This window comes from Neophocaena asiaeorientalis, unplaced genomic scaffold (genome assembly GCF_003031525.2).
Source record: "Neophocaena asiaeorientalis asiaeorientalis breed wild unplaced genomic scaffold, Neophocaena_asiaeorientalis_V1.1 scaffold132, whole genome shotgun sequence".
Classification (NCBI taxonomy): Eukaryota; Metazoa; Chordata; class Mammalia; order Artiodactyla; family Phocoenidae; genus Neophocaena; species Neophocaena asiaeorientalis.
Genome location: NW_020173393.1, coordinates 2,331,793 through 2,342,294, shown reverse-complemented (window position 1 = coordinate 2,342,294; position 10,502 = coordinate 2,331,793). Strand labels below are relative to the sequence as shown.

The 10,502-nt window shown below is 47.3% G+C and overlaps 1 pseudogene; it reads left to right on the top strand.

The window, feature by feature from the left end:
* Positions 1–7,449: 7,449 nt before the first annotated feature.
* On the top strand, positions 7,450–8,875 carry LOC112400887 (SWI/SNF-related matrix-associated actin-dependent regulator of chromatin subfamily D member 1 pseudogene; annotated as a pseudogene).
* The last annotated feature ends 1,627 nt before the right edge of the window (positions 8,876–10,502 follow it).

The window sequence follows — 10,502 nt, the reverse complement described above, 5'->3', positions numbered from 1 at the left end:
AACCCTCAGGATGCTTCAGGAAAACCACTCTTCCCTACATATATACAATGGAATATTACTCAGCCATAAAAAAAGAATGAGATAATGCCATTTGCAGCAACATAGATGGACCTAGAGATTATCATACTAAGTGAAATAAATCAAAGAAAGACAAATACCATATGATAGCACTTATATGTGGAATCTAAAATATGACACAAATGAACTTATCTATGAAACAGAAACAGACTCACAGACATAGAGAACAGACTTGTGGTTGCCAAGGGGACGGGGAGGGGGAGAGGGATGGATTGGGAGTTTTGGATTAGCAGATGCAAACTATTATATATAGAATGGATAAACAACAAGGTCCCACTGTATAGCATAGGAAACTATATTCAATATCCTGTGATAAACCATAATGGAAAAGAATATGAAAAAGAATGTAGATATATGTATAACTGAATCACTTTGCTGTACAGCAGAAATTAACACAGCATTGTAAATCAACTATACTTCAACAAATTTTTTAAAAAATCACTCTTCCCAATACCATTTAGAAAGACTGTCAGTCAAGGTGTCCAGCCCTCCTTTAACCATGGAATAGGCTCATGACCCAAGCTGTCACCCAGTGCTTGCTTCTGCCACCCAGACCCCCTGGAATTCTGTCTGCCTTTGTGTCCAAGTTGGTTTTTTATCCTCTTATGCAATTCTGTGAGCCATACTATATTTGTCCCCCAAATTATTATTATTATTTTAAAATTTATTTATTTTTGGCTGCATTGGGTCTTCGTTGCTGCGTGGGCTTTCTCTCGTTGCAGCAAGGCAAGGCTACTCTTCATTGCAGTGTGCGGGCTTCTCATTGCGGTGGCTTCTCTTGTTGCAGAGCACGGGTTGTAGGCGCGTGGGCTTCAGTAGTTGTGGCACACGGGCTTAGTTGCTCCGCAGCATGTGGGATCTTCCCGGACCAGGGCTCGAACCCGTGTCCCCTGGATTAGCAGGCGGATTCTTAACCACTGTGCCACCAGGGAAGTCCCCAAATTATTTTTTTCCCCAGTTATAGAGTCCAGTTGGTTGCACACAACCAAATAATGTAACATATGGTCACTCCACCCTCTGGACCTCAAGCGAGTTTTGTCACCTGCTAACTAGGAAGTTAGCAGGTGGCAGTATGGTACCCACCTTGCAGGAGGCAGTAGGAATAGAGATCTTGTTTCCTTGAGCCAGGACTTGCTGACATCCCTGGTTTCAGTGCCTTTTCAGACCCTAACCTCCCAGGAGAAGCTTCCCCATTCTTCACTGGGGCTGCTAGCCGTGAAGATGCTGCACGCCCAGCAAAAGCAGTGGAGGAGCCTGAGCTATATTTGAGCTTCCCTGAGAACACACAGACGCAGCCTCCTGTGCCCCGCTGGCCGGGGAGAGTATAATTAATAGCACTCTTCTCCAGAGCATGGCTGGAACAGGTGATGACTCAGCAAGTTCAGAATCACACCCATGGCCAATCCCTCCTCCCCACCCAGGTTTATTTTTGGGCCACCACAGATGCTTATTAAGGCCACATGTAAGGACTGCAAGGCAGAGGAGAGACTTTTCTTGGAGAACTTGTCAGTTAGGATTGCATGGATTTGCATGTAACAGGAATCTGCCCACATAAAGCTTTCTTTTTCTCATGTAACAAGAAGGCTAGAGGTAGGCAGTCCAGGCTGGTACAGAGGCTCAAAGAAACCATTCAGGACTGAAGTTCCTTCTATCTTCCTGCTCTGTTATCCTTAGCAGGTGGCTCTCACCCTCATAGTCACAAGATGGCTGCTTTACTTCCAGAAATCTCACCTACATTCCTGGCAGAAATGAAAGCAAAAGCAAGGAGGTGGTTGGGATTTGTTGAGCACACTAACCACATGTCTGACAGAATACCAAAGGCCATACCTCATGGAAAGAGCTAACATTTATTGAGAACTGTATCAGTTTCCTATCACTGTTGTAACAAATGAACACAAAGTTAACACTTGAAACACAAAGGTATTCTCTTAGTGTCCTGGAGGTTAAAAGTCCTAAAATATGCTCATTTTGGAGAATTCAGGGGGAGAATCCGTTTCCTTACCTTTCCCAACTTCTAAAGGCTGCCCACATTCCTGGGCTGCGAGCCCCTTCCTCCATCTTCAAACCCAGCAGCACAGCATCTTCAAACCTCTCTGTCTCTCTGCCCTCTGCTTTCATTGGCACATCTCCTTTTCAGACTCTAAGCCTCTTCCCTCCGTCTTTCACTTACAAGCCCCTTGTGCTTATATTGAGCCCACCTGGAAAATCCAGACTAATCTCTCCGTCTCGAGATCCTTAATTTACTCACATGTGCAAAGTCCCTTTTGCCATGTAAGGTAACATTCACAGGGACTTCCCAGGAGGTCCAGTGGCTAGGGCTCCACGCTTCTGCTGCAGGAGCACTGGTTTAATGCCTGGTCGGGGAACTAAGATCCCGCTTTCCGTACAGGGTCGGGGTGGGGGGAGAAGGTAACATTCATAGGTTCTGGGGATTAGAATGCAGACATCCTCAGTGAGCCATTCATTATTCCATCTACCACAAGAATTTGTGATATTCCTGGCACTGCTGTGAATTCAGGTAACTCTCCCAACAAACCTATGAGGCAGATACTATTATTTTGTTGATTTCCAGATGACAAGGTGTATTAGTTTCCTATTGCTGCTATATCAAATTACCACAAACTTAGGAGCTTAAACAATACAAATGTATTATCTTACAGTTCTGAAGGTTAGAAGTCCTACCCAGGCCTTACTAAAAATCAAGGTATCAGCAGGGCTGCATTCCTCTCTCTCAGTCTCGGGGGAAACCCATTTCCTTGATTTTTCCGGCTTTTAGGGACCCCCTGCATTCCTTGGCTTGTGGCCTCCTTCAGCTACAAAGCGAGCATCAATGAGACAAGTCCTTCTCACATCACATCATTCTGACAGTTCTTCTGTGGTCACATCCCTCTGCACCTTCTCTTCTGCCTCCCTCTTCCAATGTTAAGGGCCCTTGCAATTAAACTGGGTTCACCTGGAAAACACAGATTATTCTCACTGTCTGAAAGCCAGCTGATTAGCAACCTGAATTCCATCTTCAACCTAATTCCCTTTTGCCATATAACTTGGCATATTCACACATTTGGGATTAGGATGTGGATATGTTGGAGGGAGTCATTAATGTGCCCACCACACAAACCAAAAGCCCAGAGAGGCTAAGTAATTTGCCCGTGGTTGTATAGCTATACATAGTCTGGTTATATAGGCAGACTCCCAACGCAGGCTGTTTGGCTGCAGTGGCCATGCCGTTAAGCACGGCACTGTGCTTCCCTATCTCGGCAACCCTACGGCGAGGTAGGTATGATTATGATTACGATGTGTATTTTACGGATGAAGACACCATGAGTCTTAGGGATGATGTGGCTTGCCTGAAATCCACATGGCTGCTGGAAAGCAGAGGTAAGTAAGACTCAGCTGAGAGATGCACCCAAAACAAAAGAAAGAAACTGGCTGATGGGAGGCTGTGACTATCATCCTTAAACCAAGATTTCATAGATTTCTGTTCAACTGACAGCACTTCTCCAGACATTCTCTAGCACGAAGCTCACTCCCTCATTTCTTCCAGGCCACTTCTCAAATGTCACTATGACCGCTCCATCCAAAATAGCTGCTCTCATCCCCCGCTATCCTCTTGTCTCACTTTAATTCTCTTATTGCTTGACACACATATAACTTTTTTTTTTTTTTTGCGGTACGCGGGCCTCTCACTGCTGTGGCCTCTCCCGTTGCGGAGCACAGGCTCCGGACGCGCAGGCTCAGCGGCCATGGCTCACGGGCCCAGCCGCTCCGCAGCACGTGGGATCTTCCCGGACCGGGGCACGAACCCGCATCCCCTGCATCGGCAGGTGGACTCTCAACCACTGCGCCACCAGGGAAGCCCACATATAACTTTTTGTTTATTTATGGCTTCCGTGCTAGAATGAATGCTTGGTAGCAGCAGGCGCTGTCTGTTTTGTGCACTGCTGTCCTTTGCACATAGTGGGGCACTCAATACATTTTTTATTAATATAAATAAATGCATGCATGTATGAACGATGCCAATCTCAACAGCCTCATGGATGGATTTTAGAATAAACAAATGTTACTAACTTACATTTTAGATACTGGGGTTCTTGATAATATTTCAGTTGAACAGAAAGCTTTCACAGAGATGATGGTTGGACACCGTGGGATTCTCCATGGTTTTTACCCTTGAGTGGCCATCAGAATTATAAGGGAGTTTGTTCAAAATGCCAATACCCAGTGCCTACTCTCAGAGATTCTGGGGAGTAGGCTAGCCATCAGTATTTTTTAAGGCTCTTCGGGTGACACTAATGTACCTCCAAATTGAGATTTCCAGCCCTGCATCTCCTAAAACAGAATCTCTGTGATAATGGTTCTCAACATTGGCAGGTTTGGAAGGTACATATGTTGGAGGCCTAACCCCAGAGATTTTGATGTAATTAGACTAGGGTGAGCCCTGGGCATCAGGTTCTTTATTTCAGTTATTATACTTTTCAGCTCCAGAATTTCTATTCAGTTCCTTTTTTATCACATCTCTCTCTCTCTTTTTTGGCCACACCACGCAGCTTGTGGGATCTTAGTTCCCCAGCCAGGGATCGAACCCCGGCCCACAGCAGTGAAAGCATGGAGTCTTAACAACTGGACGGCAAGGGAATTCTCCATGTCTCTTTTGATAGAATATTGATATTGACATTTTGTTCATACATTGTTTTTCTGAGTTCTGTTAGTTCTTTGTCCATGGTTTCCTTCAGGCTTTGAGCATTTTTAAGGCAGTTGGTTTCAAGTCTTTGACTCATCTGTTCAATGGGAGGGCATTCTCAGGGATAGTTCCTGTCAATTAATTTTGTTTCTTTGACTGGACCATACTTTCCTGTTTCTTTGGATGCTTTGTGATTGTTTTTTTCTGAGATTGGGCATTTGAATATTGTAATATGGTAACTGAAAATCAGATTCTCCCCCTTCCCCAGGGGTTGCTGATCTAGATTGATGAAGGCTGCAGTCATCCATTTGCTTAGTGATTTTTCCCAAACTATTTTACATAGGCTGTATTTCACGTTGTATGTAGTCGCTGAAGTCTGTTCCTTCAGCTCATGTTCAACTAGTACCTTGACAGAGATTTCTTGGCACACCTGGAACTTAAAACAAAACATACCTCTCAGGCTTTGCAGATGGGCTTTGTGTTGTGGAGGCTGTTTGCAGCTCTGCTTTAGCCCATACTCCCTGCTTGCACTGAGCCATCTTTTTTGTTTTTTTAAAATTAATTAATTTATTTATTTTTGGCTGTGTTGGGTTTTCATTGCTGCACCGGAGCTACTCTTCGTAGTGGTGCGCGGGCTTCTCATTGCGGTGGCTTCTCTTTCTGCAGTGCACGGGCTCTAGGCACGCAGGCTCAGCAGTTGTGGCACATGGGCTCAGCAGTTGTGGTGCACGGGCTTAGTTGCTCCGCGGCATGTGGGATCTTCCTGGACCAGGGCTCAAACCCGTGCTCCCTGCATTGGTAGGCGGGTTCTTAACCACTGAACCACCAGAGAAGTCCCCTGAGCCATTCTTAAGTTGCCTTTTTTTTTTTTTTGATTCAGCGCTCAGTTGGTTGCTGTAAACCTTGATGGTTTTCCAAAGTTCTTACAAAGTTGATTCTGACAGTATCTGCTTGTTTTCTCAGTGTTTCTATGGAGGAGCTTGGAGCCCCTTGTCTCAGCAGCAGTTTGGGGTGCTAATAACAGAAATACTATACACTAGGCAGCTTGTAAACAACAGAAATTTATTGCTCACAGTTCTTGGAAGTCCAAGATCAGGGTGCCAGTGTGGTCGGGTTCTGGTGAGAGTCCTCTTCTGGGTTGCAGACTGCCAACTTCTCAGCTTCTCAGTTGTATCCTCACATGGCAGAAAGCAGAAAGAGGAAGCAAGCTCTCTCATGGCTCATAAGGGCACTAATCCCACTGATGAGAGCTCCACCCTCATGATTGCATCTAATCCTAATTACCTCCCCAAATCTCACTTCTTAATACCATCACATGTTGGGAGAGAGGAGTAAGGTTTCAACATATGAATTTGGGGAGGACACAAACGTTCAGTCCCTAACACGCTCCAACATTTTGTGTTTTAAAAGCTTCCCTGGTCACCATTGTAAAGCAATTATACTCCAATAAAGATGTTAAAAAAAAAAAAAGCTTCCCTGGTGATTCTAATGGGTAGGCAAGGTTGATATCCACTACTCTGGGAGCGAAACCTTGGCATCACTGCTTTCAGCAAGCTCCTTAGGTGACTCTGATGCAGCCATTCTGAGCTTTGGGATCCTGAAGATTAAACCCAAGATTAAATAAACCCTGGGACCAAGCTCAGGAAATCTACCGTCTCTCATTTCCCTCCCGTTCCTGGAAGCCAGACAGGATGAAGAGATCAACCTTTGTGGGCGTGGCTCTCTATCCACGGACTACAGCACGTGGTGCCATGGAGACACCTAGTGGTGAGTTGCTGCACTGAGGGTTACGGAGACAACTGGCTCCTTGCTCCCATTTGTTTCACAGAAGAATCAGAACCAAGATAAAGAAAGGAGCCCAGGATGCGCCAGATTCCTGCCTCCAAAGTGTGACAGTTGAGTTGAAGTTTTTCAGCAATAGATCTCTGTTGGGACTCAGCATATGGGACCTGCACCGGAGCTAGCATCCCCTGAAATCTCTAAGATTTCCAGTTACATAAGTTACAAGCTTTTAAGTAAATGCAGCTGAGAGGGTGAAAGCGTCCCAGTTCAGCTGAACTCCAGGGTTTACCCCCTCACAGACATGAGGTCCTTGAAGAGTAAGTAGTTCTGGGATGACAAAGAGATTTCTTCCTCTCTCAACAGGTGTGATCATGGACAAGTCTCAGCTTCCTGGTATGGTGAAGACAATTACCTGCCTCAATTCTTATTATTGCTATGGAAGATAAATGCAATGTATTACTTAGTAAAAGAATAAAAATAAAATAATAAATGTGTAGTTTGATCCTGTTTTTGTTTAAAACTATGTATATATCTTTACACCAATACATATATTTATCTTCATGTAAGTTTGTATGGGTGTGTATGTATATTTACGTATATCTGCATGAAGTGCTGTCTAAAACAATGTTCACCAAACAGGTAGTGAGGTTGGAGGTGATTTTTGCTGTCCTCTTTGTACTTCTCTAACTTGTTTACGATGTGCATGTACTATGTTTTTTTTTGGCCTCACCACTCGGCATGTGGGATCTTAGTTCCCCGACCAGGGATCAATCCCACACCCCCTACATTGGAAGCGCAGAGTCTTAATCACTGGACCGCCAGGGAAATCCCCCTGCTCGTACAATTTTTACAATAGAAAACTGAACTTTTGGGTTCTTTGTGCAGCTACAGCAGTGGCTCCGGGAAAGATGGAGGCTGGGGCAGGTTTCAAGTCTGTGGCTCCGAGCGGCAGCACTGGAGCCTCAGGAGGGGTGGGCGCGGAGGCTGCCCTGGGCCCAGGTGGGACTCCGGGGCCTCCAGTACGAATGGGCCCGGCACCGGGTCAAGGGCTGTACCGCTCCCCGATGCCCGGAGTGGCCTATCCGAGACCAGGTATGCTACCAGGCAGCCGAACAACACCTCAGGGACCTTCCATGGGACCCCCTGGCTATGAGGGGAGCCTTTCAGTCAGACCTGGCCTGGCCCAGTCAGGGATGGACCAGTCCCGCAGGAGACCTGTTCCTCAGCAGATCTAGCAGGTCCAGCAGAAGGCGGTCCAGAATGGGAACCACAGTGCAAAGAAAAAGAAGATGGCTGACAAAATTCTATCTCAAAGTGTTCGTGAACTGGTACCAGAGTCCCAGGCCTATATGGATCTGTTGGCTTTTGAAAGGAAACTGGACCAGACTATCATGAGGAAATGGCTAGATACCCAGGAGGCCTTGAAACATCCCATCAAGTCAGCCGTGTCCAAATATGATGCCACCAAACAAAAGAGGAAGTTCTCTTCTTTTTTTAAGTCCTTGGTGCTCGAACTGGACAAGGACCTGTACGGGCCAGACAACCATCTGGTAGAATGGTACAGGGCCGTCACTACCCAGGAGACAGATGGCTTCAAAGTGAAGTGGCCAGAAGATGTGAATGTACGGTGTACTGTCCCGCTGATGCTGGATTACCAGCCTCCTCAGTTTAAATTAGACCCTCCTCTGGCTCGGCCGCTGGGCATCCACACCCAGACCCGTCCAGTGACCATTCAAGCACTGTGGCAATATATTAAGACGCGTAAGCTCCAGGACCCACCTGAGCGGGAGTTTGTCATCTGTGACAAGTACCTCCAGCAGATCTTTGAGTCTCAACGTATGAAGTTTTTCAGAGATCCTGCAACGGCTCCATGCCTTGCTTATGCCACCAGAGCCCATCATCGTTAATCATATCATTAGTGTTGACCCAAATGATCAGGAAAAGGCAGCTGGTTATGACATTGATGTGGAAGTGGATGATACTTTGAAGACCCAGATGAATTCTCTTCTGTTGTCTACTGCCAGCCAGCAGGAGATTGCTACTCTCGACAGCAAGATCCATGAGACAATAGAAACTATCAGTCAGCTGAAGACCCAGCGAGAGTTCATGCTGAGCTTTGCCAGAGACCCTCAGGGTTTCATCAATGACTGGCTTCAGTCCCAGTGCTGGGACCTCAAGACCATGACTGATGTGGTGGGTAACCCAGAGGAGGAGCACTGAGCTGAGCTCTACTTCCAGCCTTGGGCACAGGAGGCCGTATGCCAATACTTCTGTTCCAAGGTGCAGCAGACACGACAAGAATTAGAGCAAGCCCTGGGAATCCGAAATACATAGGGCTTCTCCCACAGCCCCTATTTGGCTGCACGGATTTCTTTATTTGGGCCCTGTGCTGCCTCAAAGCACCTTCCCTGGTCTTGCTTGGGGCCTTCCAGGGGACGCTGTTGGCTCTAGGACAACACCAGAATGAAGAGGGTCTCACGTGATACCTGTTACCCTCTTCTCCCACTCCATCCCTTCCTACCCGCAGCTTCCCTTTGCCCCACAAAGTTCCCATGCGCCTGTACCCTCCCCTGGTCTGCAGAGGACCTCTAGATAGGATTAGAGAGAGAACCGGTAGTGGTAATCAGTGCATTGAATGGATTGGGCCTAAGGCCAAGTGGTCTTCAAGGGAACCAGCTACACTGATCCTGCCCTTCAGAGACCCAGGAGTTGGGAGCTTTAGCCCCTTCTCCAAGACTTAAGCCTGGGGGCCCTCTATAAGCTAGTTGATCTTGGCTTTCCTGATGACAGAATCCAGTTTCCTTCCTTCCCTCCACAGGTTTGGAGCATACTCTCCCTTCACTTGCTGCCCTCTAGCACCAAAGGAATCCTGGTTCTGGGGCTCCACTGAGCCCCAGGTCAGTCCGCAGCCCTCTGGACTGGGCTGCTGTCTCAGTGCTTCTCTTACTCCCTCATAGGGGGTCCGCATCAGTATTGGACTTTGTTCTTTTAGTATTGCTCCCTCTCACCACACTCCCTGTAGCTGCTTTATAGAATTCCCTCCTACCTGTCCTAACCCAGGGGATTTGAGTGGGGGAATCTTGCCTTTCCCTGTCAGAGCCCCAAGGGCCCTCACCTAGGGTACTGTCACTGCGGGGAGAGGCTGTTCCTTCCTGCTGTTGCTTGGAGGTGTGACTCATCCATTCATTCCACCCTGCCGCCCCCATCCTTTCACGGAGAAACAGGCCTAAAATCAAACGGGTAAAAGCCCCAGGCCATCCCTGTCTTCCTGTCCCTGTCTTCCCAGTTGACACCCGCTGGTGACTTCCAGGGCACTGAGGAGTGAAAGCACCTATAGGGCTGGAGAATAGCTCTGAGTTGGGTTTGTGACTCTTCTCTCTCCCTGCCTCACAGGACTGTGACTCCCCAGCCCCTGCCCTCAAAGCTTCAGACCCCTCAGGTAGCAGCAGGACCTTGTGACCTTGGCCCCTTGCAACTGAGATGGTTTTGCATCTTTCCAAGACAGCCTCAAATTCTTCTTCCAGGTTGTATCACCCCTGAGTTAGCATAGCCCAGGCTCGCAGACTCAACACAGCAGAGTGGGAGACAGCTGGACACAGCGGGAATCCCTTTCAGCATGGGCTCTAAACCCACAGAACTGACAAAGCCCCTGCTTCCCCACCCCCTCCTCAGGCTTCTGTGAACACATCCTCCAGCCCCGTATCCCTGCCTGTTCCACACTGGGGACAGCAGAACTTTCTCCCCGTCTTCCCCTTATGTCCTTAACCCACTCCTCCCTTGAAAGGTTCTCCCCACAGTGACACTGGACAACCTCTGTCCCTGGGGCTGGAACCATGAGAAGGGGGCTCAGCACTCCTACACAGTGTCCCTGAACATAACTTTTATTAACTGAATTATTATGTTTTCTTCATGGACTAAATTTTTTCTTGTACTGCCCCCTTATCGATGTCACCCAGTTTTT